Genomic DNA, 24,007 nt, shown 5'->3' on the forward strand with positions numbered 1-24,007 from the left:
AAGCTTAGCTCTTTTAGTGATTTCAGCTCTTAGTAGTTTCAACTTGTAGTAGAGAAGCCCCAGTGCCACCTTGGCCCCAACGTGAATTCAGGTCAGCAGCCTCCCGATGGACTCCTAAAGGATTCAAAATTAGCTCTGCCCTTTAACAGTGGAGAGAGGAGGATGTGCAATTGGTGTTCCAGGCCCTCAAAAGGGGCCCATACCATCAGGTACACACACCAGTCCCCAGCCTCTCTCTCTTCACTGGGTTTTGGAACCCATGTCCCTTGTCTAGCAAGTACTATTTAATGTAGGTTGAGTCATTTCTGTCATAAAGCAGTCTCATAGTTCCTCATTCACATAATTAAGGTAACAGCAGTTTTTTTTCCTTCCTGCCCCAATAACAAAGAAATTGGGGATTCCACAGTGTGAAAATAACTATCCCATGCTGCTGTGTGTTATGCTAAGTGGAGTGGGTTTACCAATGCAAATGCACATTCCTAAAATTCCTTTGCCCACTCCTCATAATGTACCACCAGATGTCAGGGTAGATCTCATCCTGACTCTGCTTACATACAAAATATACCTTGTGAGGTATTGTCTGAAAACTAATAACTCATTGATCAATAATGTCAGTGAAAAGTGTGTAGCAAGAAGTTATGAATTCCACCTGTATGAAGTTAATTGTTCAGAACTAGACAGCCCTGTTAAACAGGCCTAACCTTAAAAAAAAAAAAAGGTGTGTTTACCTCTCTTTACATATAAATGGTAAACCACCATCAAGACAGCAGGGGAGGAGATTGCAGAAAAACCCAACAATTTGCACTTTAGCAAATAGAAGTAGGGGGCAAAAAGAGCATGGAGCTTCCTTCACCAGACTTCATGATGCCGTCCTTACTGCTTGAATAAACTTTACTTTGAGGAGTAACCTTCAGAAGAATCCATTTCAAAGGTTCACTGAACTATAAAAGAGGGGCAGAAGACACCTAGTTCTCTCTTTCACCCAAGACAAAGGAACCTGCACCTTTGGGTCTCTAGAAGAAATTCTGAGAAGGAGTGTCAGCCACCATCTTGCTGGACGCCCAGGTGAGAAAAGCCCTCTTGAGCAAATCCTTGAACCAAGCCTTGTGAGATTAAGTTTTAGATGCATATTTTCACTTTTATTTGCTTATAACCATTTCAAACTCTTACACTTGAACTCACTCAGAATTCTATCTTTCTGTTAATTAATCTAAACCAACAGTGCTGTGTTTGTACTGAAATAAATGTCAGCCACAGTTAATGTAGCAAATTGGTGGGTTGTTCCCCCTTGAAGGGGGGGAACAGATCTTATTCCTCTGAACATTGCTGGAGAGGGTTGGACATATCAGAGCACATGTGTCTGGGCAAGTTCTGGACTGCAGATTTGTTGGGGTCACCTGCTAACATTAATCAATGTCTGATACAGAGAAAACAAGTGTGCCTCTGATAACTGCCGGCAGGCTGTTGGATTCAGAGTAGGTGAATCAGGATGTACTGAATACAGAACATGAAGTGCATGTTGACTGTGTATGTCCCAGGCAGAGAGCCATAAGTAGCTGAAGCATTTTGGGGCACTCAAGGTTAAAATACAAGTAGTGACAACCTCTTACTGGTCTGAATTGCATGTTAAGCATCAGGGGGTAACAACTTTCAGTCAGTGAAGGAATGAGCTGTATTCCCATCAGCATCCTAGAAGAGGATGAATCTACATCATACCATTTGTTTTTTGGAACGCTTATTTAAAAAAACAAAACACAAATAAATCCAGTTGTAATAATTGTTTAGATCTGAGGGTAGCATGATTTTATGGACTCTCTCTCTCCGCACTGCATATTTCCTTGTTTGAATGAATTCCACTCCTCAAGAACTAGCAATGCTGCAGAAAATGTACTGAATGAATTGCCTAGAATGTAAGTAACTGGCATCCCAAAAAGTGCAACCCTTGTATCTATGGGAGGGCAAGACTTGAGCTTCCCCTCAGTACTTTGTCAGCAACAGTCTATCCTAGCAGTGACTTTAATTCTAGGAATGATGGCCTGGGGAACGGCAAGGTGAAAGCTCAACCTTTTGACTCATTTCACCTTTCAGTTACAGGACCCCTTTTGACATTTCCCTAATTCTAGAGAATAGCAATGATATTTCTATGCAGGCTCTGAAGCTGATCAAAGCCCATTTTTACCATGCATCAGAAGTTCACTTCTCTAAGAGAGAAAGTGACACTGGAGTCCCAGAGCAGCTGCAAGAGCACATTTCAAATGTGAACTCATGTCTCAGGGAAATTCATCAAGTTCAAATCAATGTGGCCTGCATTTTATAAAGGCAACTGAATTCAGGCATAGGAAACAAATCAATGGCAAGACAACCTTGAAAAATCTGTAGCTGGAACAAACCAGAACATTGCTGGTTGAGTCAAAATTGCTAAGGTAGTAAACTGGAAAATGTTGAATGGGAGAATACAGAATTATGAATTAAAGATTTTATTGCAAGCCAAACATATGGGTCAAGAATTTTATTGGGCCACAGAAAGATTTGTTTGCATTTTTTCCCCTCTGTGCAATCACCAGTCTCAAAGACTTTTCCTGTGGGATAACATCTTTTTGTCCCTTCTGTCCTCTCTGTAAGTCAATCATACTGTATTAAGCTGACATGATTAATTATCCATGGAACACTTTTCTGGCAAATAGTCTAATTAGACACTTTTGGGCCTCTTATCACAAAGGTTATTTTAAATCATTGAATCAGCTGAGAGTAAGATTTGTGAGATGAGATTATGACTGGCTGGAATAAGCATGAAAGAAAGCTAAATCCTGAATTTGTCACATAAACCTAATTCCAAAGATGTAATCAATTTGGAAGGTATCACAAGATCAGTGTTCATTTGCCACAGTCTAAGATAATTAACCTTACAGACTACATCATACCATTTGTTTTTTGGAAAGCTTATTTAAAAAAAAAACACAAAGGCATAAAGGGCAGGGAAGGTGAGGTTGGAAAACATTAGCTGTTGCAATAGCCTTTGTTCTCTTTTTCCCTTTTTCCCGCTCTTGAAAAAGCAAAGGAAACAGAGGGTGTGTGTGTGTGTGTGTGTGTGTGTGTGTGTGTGTTAAGGCTGTTCAGTTCAATTTGATAACTTCAGATAGTTTGCCAGGACAGTGGAAGGTAACCCTGGGGAAAAAGCAATGGAGAAATGATGAAGGATGTACAATAACTTCCATTTCAGATAGTGTTAGAGAGGTCTGTTTATTCATCAGCTGGGGAATGCATGGAAACAGAACAGAAGGGGGTGTGAGCAGAATGAGCTGCTTCTGCTCACACTAAAAACAGAGCTGCCCTGGTTGGATTGTCACTTAGAATTTGACCAGTCACTTCACCAAGGTGATAATTAGGCAGGGATAATGTCAAAGATTGGCATAATGGTTCACCCCAAGATCCAGTGTTTAATGGCTTGAGAAGTCCACGGTGACAAGTTTCTGGAGAGAGCTATGATTCAATAGCTGGAATCATGAAAGCATATTACACTCCTATAGTTTCAAGATGGAAGCATTTCAGAACTGTCACTATCAAAAATGTTCATTCCACTGTGTTTTTCCAGTGTAATCATGTCACACAGGAAACCTGCAGTTCCACAGCAGAACTGTGATGACATTAAGACACCACTTTCAATTGTACACATCCCTTGAGCTAACCCATTCAACTTCCAAGTTTAACAGGTTTCTCCCATGCTCACAAATAAATGCAAAGAAAGGTTGAGTAGAGGTTAAATCAGATTCAATCTGGGAAGGATTTGGCAACTCCAATTAGAAAACAGCCTAGAGGAAGATATTAACTTTTCATTTTGACTCAGACAAAGGGGTATAATTTCCATTGTGGAATGATTTAAATTTTATTTTTAGTAGTACAAATGCAAAAATCAATGTAAACTTGTAAAATATTAAATCTGCTTAAGGCATAAACTTTGAGTAACCTATTGAATAAAGGAACTAGCACCATGGAAAGCACAGGCACCTGATGCCTTGAAATAAAGTCCTGATTACAGTCAACAACAAAAAAAGAAAACCCAGTACTAGCTGGGAACTGACTCACTCATCAGTGGATTAGAAATTGGATGGTAAGCCTTTTGCCTTTAAGTCAGTGGTGACCAAAAGTCAGTATCTGATGACTACTCAAATAGCCTTTGTGAAATAAACTGATGATCTCAGTAGACAAATGGCCAGATCACAAAAATTCAGCTAAACATCTAAAAGTGGTTCCTTCTCATCCCCCAGATTCACAGCAGACAGAAACTGGCAAGTTATTTTGATAAGCATAGAAACCACCATTCTGGATCTGACTTTGGTCTTCAGGGTTATTAATCCAGCATCTTTCACAATTATTAAAACATTATTTTTTCTTTAAATTAAAGGCAAACTGGTAGAATACAGAAAAGGGTATTTAAAAATAAGATGTTGCAACAATGAAGTATTTGTTTTCTTAGAGTTCACAGCAATGTAAACTCCTAGATGGTGTCAATGAAGGTCCACTGGTGTAAATCCATGTAAGAGATGGCTGGGAGATTGTGGTCCTCAGATTCACATGAAAATCTAATTGTCAAATTAAGCTGCCAAGACCTCAATGTACATATTACCTGAAAGTGATGGAAAGCATCAGATTCCAAAGCAATTGTTTGCCTTTCAGATACCAGCCATTGTAGAAGGTTATTTGTGGTTTGCATCTGGCTGCAAAGGATTTTTCTATAGATCAACAAGCTGGTGCTTGGCATTGTGCCGCTGCTGTAAAACATTATGGAACAGAACTCACAGCAGAACTGACTCTACTGATTGTCCTGTCACTGCAGAAATTCTCATCCTTGTTTATGCCATTAAAATAAATACTGATATGATAATTAAGAAAATATCTGTCTTAAAAGAGATTTACTTATTTTTCCAAAACAAATCTGATTTCAATATTGAGTTATAAGAATTTAAGACCAAAAGTGTTACTTATTAACACAGATTTCTTTATCCTCTCTAGAAAGCAGACCATGTCCCCCCTTTGACATCACCCTAGGGGTGTCCCTATGCCCTATATGTTATTATGACAATGACACACTCTATTATTCAAAAGAATTATATGCTCAAGAGTGCATTAAAAGCCAGCCCTGAAACTAACTTTATGCCTAATCTTGCTTCCCATCTCAGTGTGTAGCTCTCCCCTTCTTATGGGGAAGAACGATTCAATGGGCTCCACAAAGGGTGGGCAATGAATGGGCTGCAGGTAGAATGTACATTCCGACCCTACCCTGGTAGCCCTTCATTTCCACACAGCCTGCTCATCAGGAAACACAGGCTACCTTCATGTTTATTAGCATGGCCAGTATTAGGAAGTCCTGCACCAAGTGGGCTGCTAGGTGGCCAGAGAGCAGCCAAATTCTGGTTAACCTCTGCTGTGAGGTGAGCAAGATGTTTAGCTTCAGCAAGAGCACAAGAAATGATCATATCTACAAAGCTATCTCTGACCGACTGGTGGTGTTGGGAAGTGACGTGACAGAACCACGCAGAGAGTGAATTAAGTGGCTGAAGACAGACTACCACAAAGTTAAAGATGCTAATGGCACCACTGGGAACTCCCTATCTTGCCTCTTTAATGAAGAATTCTATTGAGTATTGGGAATGGGCACTGAGCCCTCAATAAAACACGACAATCTGCTGAGCAGGGATGATACCTTATAACCTCCTAGTCACAGTCACCTTCAGAGGAGAGCCAGCTGCTGGATGAAGGGCAAGAAGTGACCCTGGTGTTGCAGCTGGTAACTGCCAGAGCAGCTACAGCACAGCCTAGGTCCTCACTCAGAAGAGCTGTTTTTGAGAGCCCTGGGGAGCATCTGGCGGCAGAACTGGCACCAAAGCCGGAGCTGTTACATTTCTGCTACCATTTTTGTTAATATATGGATGGAGGGGATTTCTGGTTTATGGCCCTATTAAGTTATTAATATAAACCAGGGTTTTGGTGTGTTTCTATTCAGGGCGAGAGTCCTGCCATTCTCAAAGGTACACCTCCCCCACCCCAATGCCATGTGGGATTCAACGTGGACACTGCAAAAAGAGGAAAAAACTCTAGAAGCAGTTATCACAAAAGTTTTACAAGTCACTTGCTGATTGTTGTAAGTATGACTTGGGGTTCCGCAATTAATAGTCTTATGTACTCCATCTAATACAGCACACCTTATAAACTGGCCACGCCCACACTGTCCTGGACCACCTGTCAAATAAGTCCCAAACAATTAATTGCCTTAGGTATCAGACTTCTCATTAAAAGAAAAGAGAAATGTGCCTACAGGCCCCGCCCCTGTCCCCCAAACCTTTCTAAATTATTCAGCACACATGAACACACATGCACAGGAAAGCTGATAAGACTCTCCTCCTCAGACTGGACAAAACTGATAGCTTTCGAAGACTCAATATTTTAAATAACTTGAAGTGGAATTCAACCTATCTGCTGTATGCAGCTTCCTTTGATTTTGAGACCAATAGCTATGTCCTTGTATCTAGATCAAGGTTTGCTGTCCCATGAGCTATTTGTTATTAATGATCTGTACAGAGGTTGTGATATGCCAGTCTCTTTTTTTTGCTTTGGCTCACAGAATTTTTAAGTTTGATCAATGCAAGCTAAAAAGGTAACACTTTCCACCTGCTCTGTGAGTATACATAGGTGTGGGCGTGTATGGACCTGCTCATTGTTTCCCTCAATCCTGTATGTTTGTTCTAATGGCTGTAAAATCTTGCAAACTAGGGGAAACAGTTGTTTGCTTGGTACTCAGCCTCATTGCACACCAATTGTCTGCTGCTTGAGTGACCTTGTTTTAATTCCAGCCCTTTCTTCACCTGCTTTGTCTCATTATAATCCACACCTTTAATTACAGGTTTACTGCTTCTCATCACAGACATTGCTAACCTTGGTTATAATGCATTAAAACCCCACAGAATCAAAGCCTCTCCCAGCATTTCTGTTGCAGCCTATGATGTTAATAGCAGTGGGAATGAACTTTAACATAAATATTTGTCTCTGTGCATATATGTGTATAAAATAGCCTTTAATCTGTCAATTCATGTGATACAGAGCAGAAATAAAATTAAGAGGAAATTCATAGAAAACATGAGACCTTTCTCTTCAAACGCAGACAATGAGTTAGATTCAGCATCAGAGCTGAGGCTTCCAGGCAGGACAAAAACATAAAATCAGGGTGACTGAGCAAAGCAGAGGTCAGAGGGCCTTAAAATGAAATAATATGTAGGTGGGGTACAGGAAAAGCAGGGTGAGCAGATCTGCTCACTAAGGTCAATGACTTACATTGAAAAACTGCTTTAGAAAGGAAGGTGTGATGTGCAAGAATACAGGCCTGATATTAGGGACAATTAATCTCATTCATAAGGATGTGCATATCTTTGTCACACCTGTTCTGAGATCTTCTGTGGTGAATTTCAGCCCACAGCAAATACATCTGTTCACATGTACAACCCTGTGTATAAAAGAAGGGTGAAGGACCCTGAACTATTATTGCTCTCCAACACTGCTTAATACCCTCAGAGTCCCATCCTGAGTGATGTTATGTACCCTCATCTCCAAATGAGGTAAACTGAATTGAGAGTGCTTAGCAAAGTTAGGCTTGTTTTCAGTATTTCTCTGAAGGAATTTTAATACTTAATTATGTTACAAGGATTAATATTGCTATGGCAGGAGTCACCAGCTGCTGATGTTACACATTGTAGCAAGCTTTTTTTTGGCTATGAGCATGGTTCACTCTTGGAAGAAATGCTGTATGTTCAGTGGCACTATTTTTTTGAGATGGTGTTGCAAACAGGAGGGTTTGCTCTCTACTTTATTTAGCTAGTACGTCAATTATTGGGGCACAGTTGCTCCCTGGCATTGGTGTTATGGCTGACATTCCTGAAAGGAAGTATTGCCTGCATGGTATTTGACCACCTCAGTTCAAGGACTGGTAAAAATAAAACAAGTTACACTAAGAAAATGCCCAGATTCCACAATTTATTTCTCCTCCAACTGGAAGCTGACCTGCAAGACCCTGAAATCTATAACCACTTGGCAGAACCATGACTCAGACTTTAAGCTCAGAAGGGACCACTGTGATCATCTAGTCTGACCTCCTGCACACTGCAGGCCACAGAAGCTAACCTATCCACTCCTATAATAGACCCATAACCTCAGACTGATTTACTGAAGTTCTCAAATCATGATTCAAAGACTTCAAGTTACAGAGACTCCACCATTTACTCTAGTTTAAACCAGCAAGTAACCCATGCCCAACACTGCAGAGGAAGGTAAGAGAGTCCTAGGGTCTCTTGCTATCTGACCTGGGGGAAATTGTTTCCTGGCTACAAATATGGTGATGAGTTAGACCCTGAGCATATCCATGAGACCCTGAGCATATCCAGACACTTTGAACATAATGCACTGTAGTAACTGAGCCCTCCCCATCTAGTGTCTCATTTTTGGCTGGTGGAGATATTTGCTACTAGCAGTTGTAGATGGGCCACATGTTTTTGTAGGCAAGTTTATCAAGCTCAGTGTTGAAATAAGTTGTTTTTTGACTCACACTGCTCCCCTTGGAAGGTTGTTCCAGAATTCACTCCTCTGATGGTTAGAAACCTTCATCGAATTTCAAGCCTAAACTTATTGATGGCCAGTTTACATCCATTTGTTCTTGTGCCAACGTTGGCCCTTACATAACATCTCTTCCTCCCTGCTGTTTATCCCTCTGATTTATAGAGAGCAAAATATCTTCTCAACAACTTCATTTGGTTAAGCTAAACAAGTCAAGTTCCTTAAATCTCCTCTCACAGGTTTTCCATTCTAATCCTAATAGCCCTTACCTAAATCTGTTCCAGTTTGAATTAATCTTAAACATGAGACCAGAACTGCACATGTATTTCAGATGCTGTCTCACCAGTATCTTTTATAATGGTAATAAATAGTAATAGTAATGCTTCTCTCTACTGGAAATACCTCACCTGATGCATCCAGTTTTTGCCAACTAATATGGACTAAAAATTTTTTTTGCTATACTTTGGGGCCATAAGTTCATGAGGTTCCACTTTACTCTGTTAAATTTCATCCCATTTCTATTACTCCAGTTTTCAAGGTCATCCAAATCTTCTTGTATGATATTCCAGTCCTCCTCTGTACTGGCAGTACCGCTCAACTTTGTATCCTCCACAAATTGTTTTAGCACACTCCCACTTTGTGTGTCAAGGTTATTTAGAAAAGTGTTAAATAAAACTGATTCCAAGACCAATCACTGAGGGACCTCATTAGTAACCTCCCTCCAACTGGACACTTTACCCTTCAGTATTAACTATTTTAGTCACCCCTCTAACCAGTTCTTTACCTGCCCTTCAGTTCTCATATTAATCCACTTATCCAATTTAAATAATAATTTCCCAAGTGAAATTGTAACAAATGCCTTACTGAAATTCAGATAGATTAGATCTACTGCATTTCCTTTGTTTAAAAAAAAATGGGGGTGGCAGTTTGGAGAAGAGATCAGGTTGGTCTGCAAACCTATTGTAAACCATGTTGTATTTTATCCCATGTACCTGTATGTCCTTAACTACTTTCTCTTTCAAAATTTGTTCCAAGACCTTTCATACAGTTGAGGTCAAACTAACAGGTCTGTGGTTTCCTTGATCACTCCCCCCTCCCTTAAAAATAGTTCCTATATTAGCAGTTCTCCAGTCAAAGTGCAACCCCCAATTGTAGGGTTTCATTAAAAATGCTTGCTATTGGGCTCGCAATTTCATGTGCCAGTTCCTTTAATATTCTTGGGTAGAGATTATCTAGCCCTCCCCCAATTTGGTCCCATTAAACTGTTTGAGTTTGACTGCCACCTTAGATATGGTACTTTCTACTTTCATATCCTCATTTCCATTAGCCACCCCCCACAAGCTCAGCTCCTCATTACTCTGATCAAAAACTGAAGCAAAGTATTTGTTTAGGTGATGGGCCATACCGAGATTAACTTTAATTTCTACTGCATCTTCAGTATTTAGAGGTCCCACTTCTTTCCTTTTTAGTGATATGGAAAAATAATTTACTATTGGTTTTAATTTCCTTTGCGAAGTCCAACTTTGCTTGGCTTTTATCAGTTCTCACTTTCCCCCTAAAATTTCTGACCTCCAAGAGGTAGTTCTCTTTGCTGGCATTGAGAATAGGACTGAGTTTCCAAGGAGAGAAATTATGAACTGGAATCCCTGAGATGGAACCAAGAGCAGGAGGTGCTTGCAGAAATCAGCTCTGCCCAAGCAGCACTAAAACTGCCCAGAAGGAACTGCAAGGCCTGGTCTACACTACGCGTTTAAACCGGTTTTAGGAGCGTAAAACCGATTTAACGCCACACCCGTCCACACTAAGAGGCCCTTTATATCGGTATAAAGGGCTCTTTAAACCGGTTTCTGTACTCCTCCCTAACGAGAGGAGTAGCGCTAATATCGGTATTAACATATCGGATTGGGGTTAGTGTGGCTGCAGATCGACGGTATTGGCCTCCGGGCGGTATCCCACAGTGCACCACTGACCGCTCTGGACAGCAATCTGAACTCGGATGCAGTGGCCAGGTAGACAGGAAAAGCCCCGTGAACTTTTGAATATTTCCTGTTTGCCCAGCGTGGAGCTCCGATCAGCACGGGTGGTGATGCAGTTAAAAATCAAAATAAAGAAAGAGCTCCAGCATGGACAATGCGGACGTGATCGCTGTAAGGGCAGGCAAATCTGTTCTATCAGCGCTCCGTTACAGAAGACGAAATTCAAAATCATTTTTTAAATATCTCCAGACAGATGCCATAGCAGGGACTCAGCGCACTGCTGCGTGGCAAGCGTAACAGAAAGCCAAAGAATCAAATGGACGCTCATGGACTGGAGGACTCAAGCTATCCCACAGTTCCTGCAGTCTCTGAAAAGCATTTGCATTCTTGGCTGAGCTCCAAATGCTTCTAGGGTCAAAAACAGTGTCCGCGGTGGGTCAGGGCATAGCTAGGCAATTTACGCACCCCCACACCCACCCCCAGAAGTGAAAGGGAAAACAATCCTCTCTTGACTCTTTTACATGTCACCCTATCTTTACTGAATGCTGCAGATAGACGCGATGGTGCAGCACTCAACACCAACATCCTTGCTCCCCCCCCGCCATGGGTGGCTGATGGTACAATAAGACTGATACCCATCGTCATCATCAGTCTATTGGCACATGGGGCAGTGCAAAAGGACTGGTAACCATGCGTACTAGCATCCGTCAGGTCGATCAAGGGCGCCTGGCCCTAATTTTTCCTGGTAGATGGTACAATATGGCTGATAACCATCATCATCATAGCAACAGGGGGCTGAGCTTCATCAGCCTCCACCCTTCATGTGTAAAGAAAAGATTCAATTGCCCCTGGGACTAGCAGCAGGATGCTGGGCTCCTCTCCTCCACACTCCTTAATGTCCTATGTGGACTATCATAGCAACTGGAGGCTGCCTTCCACTCATTTCTCACTAACAAGTATTCCTGCATTCTTTATTACTTCATCACACAAGTGGGGGGACAATGCTATGGTAGCCCAGGAAGGCTGGGGAAGAATGGAATGAACAGGTGGGGTTGTTGCGGGAGCACCCCCTGTGAATAGCATACAGCTCATAATCTATGCAGGATCTGACACAGAGCAGATGTGCTCTCTGGTTCTCTGATACAGTGGTTCTCTAGTACACTTGCCCATATTCTAGGCAGGACTGATTCTATTTTTAGATACCAAAAAGGAGGGATTGACTCAGGGAGTCATTCCCAATTTTAACTTTGCGCCCCTGGCTAAGAGCAGCCAGGGGCACTTATGACAGCAGCAAATGGAACAGTGCAAAAGGACTGGTAGCCATGCCCATCTTATTACCAATTTATGGTATGGTAGATGGTACAATATGGCTGATAACCATCTCTGCTATCATGCAAAAGCAAAAGCATGCAGCTGGGTAGCACTGCTGAATCGCCTCTGTGAGCGGCATCTAGTACACATACGGTGACAGTCACAAAAGGCGAAACAGGCTCCATGATTGCCATGCTATGGCATCTTCCAGGGCAATCCAGGGAAAAAAAGGCATGAAATGCTTGTCTGCCGTTGCTTTCCCAGCGGAAGGAGTGACTGACGACATTTACCCAGAACCACCCGCGACAATTATTTTTGCTGCATCAGGCACTGGGATCTCAACCCGGAAATTCAAAGGGGGGGGGGGAGGCTGCGGGAACTATGGGATAGCTACGGAATAGCTACCCACAGTGCAATGCTCCAGAAATCGACGCTAGCCTCGGACCGTGGACGCACACCACCGATTTAATGTGTTTAGTGTGGCCGCGCACACTCGATTTTATACAATGTTTTGTTAAACCGGTTTATGTAAATTCGGAATAATCCCGTAGTGTAGACGTACCCCAAGATGTGAAGAACCTAAAGCAGGATGTAGTGGCTTCTCAGAAGGAACTAAAATGGGATTTGGAGGCCTCAGAAAACAGATAGAAATAAGAATTGGATCAACATTTAGGGTGTCAAAACCAATTTTGGTGGGGTGCCCCCCAGACCTCTTCCCCTCAGTCTCACCACTTGGGTTTCTTTATTTGGCATACAGCAAATGCCCATTCTTCTTCCTTTAATGCAATCTAATGTGTAGATTGTATATACACATTTTGGATTGGTTTAGTTACCTTGCAGGAACCAATCCCTGTATATGTACAGCAGGCTGTACACAGTCCAACTTACTCTTACCTCATCTTTACATTCCTGACTAAACGAGTTCATTGTCAATAGTTCCCCAGGTGTTCCCCCTTATCTTAGCTAATACAGACATTCTGTCTTCAGAATGATGATCCATTTACCTTCCTAATCCTGTCTCCCAAAAAATAAGGCCTCTGCCATGTCCAATTACTCATGTCAAGATATGCTTACAGCTGTAATAATGATTTCCCCTCCAATGGGAAACAGACCTGAAAGGCACCAAAATCTGCTGCCACTTAGGGTGGGGTGACAGTATGGTAGATAGAAGTTTTTTTTTTGTTTTTCCCCCCATTTAATATGTGTTTATGTACATTAAAAGGTAAAGAATAAGACAGTGGCTATATGTAAAACACAGTCAGCATAAAAAACAGTCCTGAATATTTTTGGAACAAACAGATCCTTGACTATACTTCACTTTTTGGAACAAACAGATCCTTGACTATACTTCACTCCAATAACCTAGATTGGGAAATGCTCCTGAGACAGTGAAGAAAATGTGTAGGGAGGGGTGAAAAAAATCACTAATGTTTTCTTCTCTGTCCCCATGCATTTATTTATAGTAACTTTTATAGTCTGACAGTCCAAAAGCACACTAATAACGTGTTAGTCGTTTGTGACTGAGAAGCACTCTCATGACACTGAATTCCCAGATCAGAACTAATCAGGGTACTTGATGCATTTTTTTAAAAAAACATTAACACTGTCTTTGTTCTTTTATCCAAAGACAGTACAGAATTCATGTAAATATAATCTAACTAGATGATGGGACTAATCTCAGAGATGTGCACAGGGATTTTCCCACTATGATCACTTGTTATCCTCTGTGCTTTGAGTTGGACAGTTACCTAAATAACTGTTCCATTACAGAAGAGTCCTGAGGAATTTTACAGAATAGTATTTTTTCCCTATAGAATTTTTAGTGATCTATAGAATTTGATAGCAGGGATGTTATTTTCTGTTCAATTCCATAGACTTTTAAGTGCAACTTTCATGGAGACCTGGTTGCTTCATCTTTAATACATTCTATCAAAATTTTCCATGAGAGTTTCTGAACATTTACCTTCACTGGTGATACACAGCCCAATGAAGCAATTTGTGCAGAAATTACATTTAAGTGTAGCAATTTGTGATGAGATTATATTTATTTCCTGACTCTGTGTTTGTTTGTCTTGAGATGCCTGGTATTTGACCTCTAGCAAATAGTTCTGCTTTGTCATTAGGTCATTACATGTAAATTCACCTGGACAAGCAAGATTGCACTTTATCTGAACATAGACAAAGGGGCTGAGCCTTCTCTGCCTAGCTGTAGTTGATATTCAAGAGTGGTAGCTGGACTCCTAAACCTTGTTAGAGAAAGAGGCAAGCTGAGATAAGAACTTGGATGTGAATTATGGATCTCTCCCTCAGCTTATTAAAGTGATGTCTGTTCTTGTTTGGCAACTGATGCTATTGTGTTGCTCTCTGACAGGTTTTTTTTTTTTGACTGGTGAATGAGCAGTCAGATCACAGTTTATTGTTTTGTATGGACATTGGCCATTAGTCAAAGTCAACCCACATATCCACCAAAACCCCACCCTCTTACAGGATTAAATAGAATTATTGATACAGTGTTTACAAGCAGAAACAGAGGCATTTTTAAGGCTTCGTCCCAGACTTTATCTAGACTGCTGCCATAATATTTTTATATCAAAACAATTCTTAGAGTACTTTCCGTGTGTTCCAATTAGGCAAACATTCCAAGATAATATTGTAATACTTCAGCAATGTAAGTTTTAAGAGTTAAATACATGGCCAGTATTATGTACAGGCCGCATAAACAGATGTTTAGGATGCTAAATTTTATGGCAATGCTTGAGCACCTGCTGCCTAGTTGCTTCTGCACCAATGTAGCTCTTGCAATTAAATCTGACCTGTTTCATCTGCCTGTTTAATGATGCACCTCCTCTCACATGTGCTCTAACAGCATCAGCCAGGTGAGTCCTTCCACCTACCATTAACTAACCTAACTCTTACCAGACCTGAAGATTCTAGTATATGAATACTGAATAGGAACAATTGCTTAGTTTCCTGAACTAAAGGCAAGAGAAAGAACATTTAAAATGTTATCATAAGGGACTTGATAAGAGGGAAATGCTTTTGTGTTTGCAGTGGCTTTGGGACAGATTGTATCATACTATAATACACACAATGAACCAAAGGCAAGGAAAACTTGGTGAGATTTCTCTTAACTCCTGTGTGTGAGAGTGATAGAGAGCCCACTAATGTCTGTGAAGGGGAAGAAGTTTCCCCCTCATCCCTGTGGGAAAAGCAGAAGGATACCATTGAAATGCTATAGTTCTTCTAGAATCCACTGGTGATTAGCAGCATCACAGGGCAGCCTTGTGGCTCCACATCAGCTCTAGGGCCCACTGTAGCTGTTCCCTGATAATATGGCTCCCGTGGAGCTGTGCTGCAAGGTTGTCTTGTTACCCGGGGTTCTTTCAACCCAAAGCTCTTGGTAACTTTTACTCTGTGTGAGGAGGTGTCAGGAAATAAATCAGGGGAGATATGGCCATCCGACCAATAGATGGCTGGCACAAACAGGAAAACACAAGAGTGCTTTCACTTAAAGCTAAAATTTACTAGTCTCAAGCACTTACACACGTACGCAACAAGATTAGTAAAATACCCCCCAATCCTCAATAATTTATTACTGAAGCTGAGTGTGGCTTTCGAGTGACACAGCAGCAGCTTGTCTGCTGCTGGGGAACAGAAGATGCATCCAGAGAGAGAGAGATCATTCCCAAAGAGTCCCACCACCTCAAACTTTCCCCCCTTGTTTTTGTACATTAGTAACGCAATGACATGTCCCTTAAAGAAACCTTGTTAAGTAAGCAGTTTCAAGCAAGAGGTTCCTTCTGATCATTGATTGACCAGGTGTGGGTTTTTCCAGAACTTGCAGCTTTGAGACCTCAATAGACATTCCTGGGGCATATCCTACTCTTTTAAAATGCATGTATCAGCAACTTCAACACAATTCTTATCAGGAAGGACATGGGGTCAAGCTGCCCTTTCGGTGACACCCTAAACCCCCCTCCCACCTTGGTCAAGCTGAGCTTTTCTTTTAACAGCTTGCTGACTAGGCTGTCTAATAATAAGCCATTATGGTTTCAGGCACTTTACTGGTTTGCCAAAGTCTCCCCATACAGTTTTATGCTGGAAACTGGCCCTCAAGGGGAGAGCGGAAGGGCAGCTGTATCACCATTTTACCTGCATTCCAGTTATGTGCAATGGTACTCCAATGGGGCATAATGCCATGGACATGACTAACCCACCCCTCCCCTCACACCCCAAGCAGGAGGGGCGCTGTCTGTTTGTGGAATGTCTTCACCACCACTGGCTCTATGGATGAGGATTCTACCCCACTATTACATGGGAACCTAAAAACACTCCTTAACTTGTAGGAGTATCATAATGCAGCAGAGAAGATACATCAGCTAGACGACAAAGAACAGGTAGAACTGGAGGCAGAAGGAATACATGATGTCAAATATCAACACCCTGAACCCTTCTCTGCCCTCTCTCTTTCATGGCTAAATATATATTTTATTAGAGAGTCTATAGTACAGCCTCTCCCCCCCCCACAAAAAAGCTCCCATGCTTTACAGACAAAGATACAGTGCCTGCTGTGTCACAACATCAGTTTAAATTGAGGCAAAGTAGTTAGACATTTCTTCACAAATAACTAATGCATGTTTTATGAGATATTAGTCTATCCTCCTCTCCAGCCCCACCAAGTACACCTAGTTAAGCTGAAGTTAAGGTTGTGATGTTGCCAACTCAGGATTTTCTGGTGAGTCTTGTGATAATTGGTGTTTTCCTCAAGGCTGTAGCTCTTAGAATCAGTCAAAAAGAAAAATCTCAGCTTTCATTTAAAAAATTAATACTGGCCCTCAGTTGCAAAGAGAAGCACAAAAATGTGGTGGCAGTGTATCCTAAGGGCTCAAAAGCCATAAAGCAAAATAAAATCAAAACAAAAATGGTGATACAAAATTATGACTTAAGCCATTCATGGCTTTTTTGAAAAGTTTGGGGGTAGCAATACTAATGTGGAGAACAAATATCAGTAAGTTAAGAGTAAGCAAGCTTCCAATAACATTCTAGTTTTAAAAACCCAAATATTAGAAAGCCAGGAAATTCAGAGTTAAGATGAAATTTAAGAGATCTATGGTTATTTTGAAGTATTGTAGGAAGGTAGCTGTGGAACCCAAAAACAACGTGAGAGCTGCAGAGCCTGTAAATTCTGGGTAGCACTCCAAGGTAACAGCATACACTAATTATTTTTCATAGCAAACAGAAGCTGACTTTCTAGGAAAAAAGTGAAAGTATCACAGGATCCACTGACCGCAAATAGCACCTCCTGCTTGGCCTGGGTATTAGCTCTGCCAGCTCACACTCTCCCCCCAGTGTTGTCATCTCTGATTTTATCTTGCTCTGTTGCCCTGCTCACTCCTGGGTCTGCAGCTTCCTCTGTGACTTGGCCCTCCAGCCAAGCCACTAAACTCCTACTTTTCTGGGAAATTCAGTTTCTTTCTAAGCCTGCAGTCTGGCTGGTGACTCCAACATCCTTACCACCCCACAGTGGCTAGTAAAGGGACCCAAACCTGCCTGCTACACTGGGTTCCAGTCCAGGGAACCTTCTAACAAGCAGCTACCACCTCTTGTTGCTGGTTCCCTGGGCTTCTTCCTACATATCCAGCTTTCCCCCTTTCTAGGTTTACCAGCCACCAACTCCTGCCACTCAGAGAATGACTGCAGCTTACTTCCCTGCAGCAGTCTAATTGCTAGGGCAAGCTACCTGCTTTTATACAGGCACCACCTTTTCCTGCATAGATGAGCCTGTTCCTCTAATCAGCTGCTTCCAGCCTAAATCTCCCTTGCAGCCTAATTAGCTGATTGGGCCCACCTAGCCTAATTCAGGTCTTGCAGGGCTAGTGTGGGGAGGGGAATTCTCAGCGAAGGATTTGCAAATCACCTAGGCCTGCAACCTCCCCTCACCACTATTTTATTACATATAGAATATGCTAGAGGTCTGTGCACTCAGGGAAACCTTGGGAATAACTGGGACATTGTCAGAATGCTGGTTAGTGTCCCAACACACAGGCAATCAGAACACAGCTCATGCATCTGGCCCCATAGGCTTAGGATAGATTTGGACATTGTGGTAGTAATGGGGATAACCCTTCCCATACTCCCCCCCTCCCCCCGCAAAGGAACAGTGGAAAAGGGGAACCATAGAGTTCAAGTGCTTCTCATGGCTGCAAAGCCAATCATGGCTGCAGTATTTTGGCAGAAAAGTTGCAAAGTTCTTGATACTTATATAAAAATACTGTGGTAAAGCATTCTAACTAAGGCCAGTGGTGGTGGGGATGTCCATCTGTCATTCTCATAACATGAAGATTAATGGGTATCCTCTGTGATGCTGCTTCATGGACAATTTGTAGGAGTTCATTACTACAGTCTGTGGGACTTCCTTTGGGGTTGGCTGTCCTGGCAATTCCCCAGCATTTCCTGCTACTCTAGTTCTCCACATAATACCACCCCATATTGTCTCTGTCCACAGCAACACCCCCACTCAGGGAATGGTGAACAGCCCATGGCTCAGCTTGCTCTGCTCCTTGGTTCAATTGTATATTGCTAAGAGTTTGCAGAGTGCATGTGCTCCTGATCATGTGGCTTCTCCCACTGTCTGCCTTAAACCAGCTAGTCTTTCCTGAGGAGATGCATGTCTGCCAGCAGAAAGTGGCTACCAGATTGTGTCAAAATGGTGAGAATTTTTGTGAAAAATCATAGACTTTATACTTTAAGGTCAGAAGGGATCATCTAGTCTGACCTCCTGCACAATGCAGGTCAGACACTCTGAGGAAAACACCCAACAGTCTCACCCTCAACAAATCCCTACTCTATGTCTGAGCCATTGAAGTCCTCAAATCATGGGTTTAAAGACTTCAAGGTGCAGAGAATCCTCAACAAGTGACCTGTGCCACATGCTGCAGAAGAGGGCGAAGAACCCCCAGGGCCTCTGCCAATCTGCCCTGGAGGAAAATTCCTTCCCGATCCCAAATATGGCAATCAGTTAAACCCTGAGCATGGGGGCAAGACTCACCAGCCAGCACCCAGGAAAGAATTCTCTGCAGTCACTCAGATCCCACCCCATCTAACATCCCATCACAGACCATTGGGCATATTTACCGCTAATAGTCAAAGATCAATTAATTGCCAAAATTAGGCTATCCCATCATACCATCCCCTCCATAAACTTATCAATCTTAATCTTGAAGCCAGATGTGTCTTTTGCCCCCACTGCTCCCCTTGCAAGTCTGTTCCAGAAATCAGGTCACAAATTAATTTTTTGACCAGCTCTAGTGACTATGCCCTGCCACATCCTCACACAGGAGGATGGGCAGCACAGTGTCGAGCAGAAAGATGGATCCCTCCCCCACTTCTGAGTCTCTGCTGTTCTAACAGCTCTCAACCCAGGGTATTACCACAATGAGCACTAGTGCTGAACTATGGCATACATGTATGTATTTTCTGTATTGTCTTTTCTCATGTGTTGGAGCTGGAAGGGAATTAGGGATGGAGATGCAGAATCTGGCAGTGGTGGTGATATGTGGTGGCTAAGGCAGGATAAGCATGAGTACTGTAATGTTTAAGGTTTTTATGTTTGGTGAGGGGCATTTTGCCAATTAGCATCCATCAAGTATTTTAAATGATTTTTTTAAAGCAATGTATTCTAGAGAGGACTGGTGGTACCACCTATTATTAAGGTTGCCACACACGTCCCATTATAAGATATATTTTCAGTTGCTGATAACTTTGCTAAATTTTAATTTTTGGGACTGAAATTTTCCATGCTGTGTGTTTTCCTCAGGCTGAATTTCTCTTTGAAAATTTCTGCCAAAATAGTTCAGCCATTTCCCAAAATGAGGCTCATGTTAAAAAAATTACGGAACCTTTTCTTTGAGAAGCTGTAGTGCCCCTAATGTTTCAGAGCAGGGACTTGAAATTTGGTGGGGTGGTGGGGATGGCCTTTGTGTCAGACATGTGCCTCTTTCATGGAGCCAGTCCTTAAGGTGCGGTGATGAGGAATTAAGGTTGTACAATCTTAATTCTACCCCCTTGTGCATATACATTAAGATACAATTTTAATTACACCACATATTTTTCACAGGAGTCCTGCTATCCTTTCAATCCTTTTGGTATCTGAAAAGTTGTAATTCATAAGTCAGATGTATCTGTACACGCAGTTCTTAAGCAGCCGATCAAAATGCTCTAAGAACTTTAAAGGTGCTGTTTATGAATTCTTAAATTGCCTGAAACCTCTCACCTCAGAGCCTGAGGCTGTAAAATGAAAGCAGACAGAGGGTTCTCATTCCATTTTCAGTCTTGTTACAGCTCAGGTATAATAATGAAGTAATGAGTAATTTTCTTTGAAGAATGTATTTTTTTATCTTGACTAGACAGGTTAAGGATATTTTATTTAGGTGTATAAAAAATCCTATACACCATAATTTGGCAGTTAATGGTGCTAAATGTCTGTGTGTCTAGGAAGAGAATGAAGGTGGGATTTCTTGGAGCAAAGCACTCAGAAACATAAGGAGTTGCCATATTAGAGCAGACCAATGGTCCATGTTGTCTGGTAGTATGCTGGTAGCATTGCTCTATACCTGATGATAAAAAGAAAGCAATATCTTATAATTTTTGCACTAGTTCTTGCTTATTTATGGTGCATCACATGGGCTGGGGCATTGAAGGGGAATTTTCTTGATCCCAGCTGGCAGTTCTTTTATATACTGAAGAATTCAGTTAAATTTTGATCAATATCAATTTAGGCTAGCTCATCTTAGTCTCATCTTAGACTAGCTCCAACCTAATGGGAGGCAGGAAGGGAAAGGTAAAAGTTGTTTAGTTTCACCTCATAGTTTTCTTATATACCATGCTGTCTAAGGTAGGACAGAAGTGGGGATGGGTTTACCTCCCACTTCCCTACATAACAAGTTATGCATTCCACCACTAGAGACCTAGGCTCTCAGATAAACTGCATGGACCATCTCTTAATACCTCATACCTCCTTATTGGCTCCAGGGAACCTCCAAGTGCTAGAAACCTCCCACTCTGTCCAGGGATATTCAACTACCTTTCTCACAGAGATCTCCTCATGGATGTCCTGCTGCTTCCTCAGTCCAAGCACGCTTACAACAAAACTTTTCTTCCCTGCTAGACTTTCCCACTCTACTATTCTCCCTGTCTCTAAAGCTTATGACCTTCAGGTCATTTTCAAATTCCATCCCTCACATCTAGGCGTTTGTCAAACCCTGTCACTTTTACCACTATAATGTTTCAGATACCACCCTTTCCAGCCTATTTGTATATTTGCCATTACTCTGTACTGTAACTTACTCCTCTGTCCTCCTCACCTCTCATTTCTGCCTATTCCAGCTCTTTCAGCAGCTAATGGCTTTTTTGTCTATACTGTGGTGTAGTTATGCCAGTGCAAAAAATACTCTGTAGATTCTCCGTAACGACATCACTCACCCAGTTTTGAAATCAAGTTCATTTGCAATGGTGTAAGTAACTTTTTGCACCATTGCATTTTCAAGTGCTTACTCCTTGCCCTTAACTTGCCAACCTCTGAACTTATAGTATGCTTCCTCTCATGCACAATGCTCCGACAGCTCTTTCAGTTTCTTGGAACCCTTATGCTTTACCTTTTGCTCTCTAGTTTTTTCCCATGCCATTCGCCATGTCTGGGTAAGCCTCTGCAACTTCTCTGCAAGTCTTCAGAACAGGGATTGTTTCTTCCTGTGTATTTTTTTTTAGTACCCAGCACATTGGTACACTAGTCATTATCTGGACCTGTGGATGCTGCTATAGATACAGTAACTCCTCACTTAACGTTAAGTATCAGAGGGGTAGCCGTGTTAGTCTGGATCTGTAAAAGCAGCAAAGAGTCCTGTGGCACCTTATAGACTGCCACACGTTGCAACATAACATTGTAGTTATGTTCCTGAAAAATGCGACTTTAAGTGAAACAATTTCTCCATAAAAATGAATGTAAATGGGGGAGGAGGGGAGGTTAAGTTCCAGGAAAAAATGTTTTTGCCGTACAGTACAGCACTATAGTTAGGAGGTGCCCCCGCCTTACCCCACACAGGCACAGCCCACTGGCACTGGAGACAATGAGACAGGCAAGGAGGCTGAAGGTGCTGTAGGCTAGGAGAAGCACATTGTGCAGCAGCTGCAGCAGCTTCCCCTACTCTGCAAGCACCAGGGGTGGGGGACTCAACCCTTGGCCTGCCCATGCCACCCTTCCCCCAAGCCCCCACCCTTAACCCACCTCTTCTTCTCCCTCCTCCTTTACTCCGCACACCACATCCTCACTCCTCCCACTCCCTCCCCTGCCTCCTGCCCATGACAATCAGCTGGCTGGCGGAGCGGGGAGGAGCGAGGACTTGGCGTGCAGGCTCTCCCTCCCTCCCCTGCCTCCTGAACACCGCAAGCCAGCTGATTGCCGGGGGGCAGGAGGCAGGGGAGGGAGGGGGAAGTGCGCTGCATCCTTGCCCCTCCCCCCTCCTTCCTGCCCTCAGCAATCAGCTGGCTTGCGGAGTTCAGGGGGCAGGAGGAAGAGGGGAGGAGGGAGGACTTGGCATGCAGGCTCCCCTGTCCCTCCCCTGCCTCCTGCCCAAGGCAATCAGTTGGTTTGTGGCATTCAGGAGGCAGGCGAGGGAGGGGGAGCCTGCACGCTGGGTCCTCGCTCCTCCCCCTCCCTCCCTCCTGAATGCCGCAAGCTGGGGGGGGCGGGGCGGGGACAGGACGTAGGGGATCTGATAGGGGGGCTGCCAGCTGTGGACAAAGCAGGCAACCAAACAATGTTATAGCGAAGCATTGCACAACTTTAAATGGAGCATGTTCTGTAATTGAGCAGGGATGTAAGATTGAAATAACATTAAGCGAGAGGACGTTAAGTGGGGAGTTACTAAACATTAGTAGAGTTTGATGTATTTTTTCCCCCAACACCAGTTGTCTCATGGTATGATCTCACAATAGGTATGAAATTGGCCCAGTCAATACCAATTGCAATCAATAACCTCCATGGACTACTTACCTTACAAAGATCAATGACATGTGTGCTCCATTCTAAAAGAAAAACATTAGGACATAATTCCGTGGTCAAGAGAGCAAACATAAACAAAGGAGAAATGGCATAAGAGAGGAGGAAGGGACAATACAAGCAATAGAACACAGGTAAGTGAGCTACTGTGGCTGTATTTCATTCTTACTTCATTGGATTTCTCTCTCTAGTCTACACATTGCCAACAGCTTGAGATCCAGAACAAATTATATTTCATAAAGACTATTTTTCATCAGCTACCATATCAATGGAGTCGATATAACACCCACAAGGAGCATATTTCTATTTGAAAATCACAATGAGAGGAGAATCTGTGGAAGAATGTTCACACATAATATTAATTGAATGGATCAAGGCATTCAACACACAACTCGTCCTAACGTGGCCAGAGTGTGTTATGTTCACAATTGCTGGTAACTATATTTCTTATTTGTTTGATTGGCATAAATGGCATTGGATCATTCCCCCCTCCATTCCTCAACATTTCTGATCTCACGTTACTGATCAAGCCAGGATGAAAGCAATAGCGTTTTAATGTTCATCATTACAATCCTAAACTTATTGCATAAAATATAGAAAAGGTAAACCAAAGATTTTCCTAAAGTGTTAAAGGTTGGAGATCGTACCATGTATTCCTTTTCCCAAAATCTCCTCCAACCTTAACTCAATCTAAAATATTAATGACATACATATCTAAAATGTAATTTTCAAATGTATCCCACTTTTAGGATGAAAATGAAGACTATTTAATGGCTTGCTCCAGCCATCCCTCGAATCAATGCAGATGTCTTTCTAAAAACAAAAAGTGTAGTTCAACAAGTTACTGGGTTTGATGACATTCATGTACTTAGCTCCCTCCACTGCAAGAATCACTGTGGCATATTCTTTGGCCTGTGTAATCCAGGAGGTGGGATTAGATGACCAAAAAGGTCCATTTTGGCCTTAATATCCATGAAATAAATCTTGGGACAATACAGTTGGAAAAATAATCTGTTAAATGGATGGAGATAAATTTGCCTTTCAGAAGCCTGTGTAACACTAATAA

Source organism: Mauremys reevesii, linkage group 7 (genome assembly GCF_016161935.1).
Source record: "Mauremys reevesii isolate NIE-2019 linkage group 7, ASM1616193v1, whole genome shotgun sequence".
In the NCBI taxonomy this organism is placed as follows: Eukaryota; Metazoa; Chordata; order Testudines; family Geoemydidae; genus Mauremys; species Mauremys reevesii.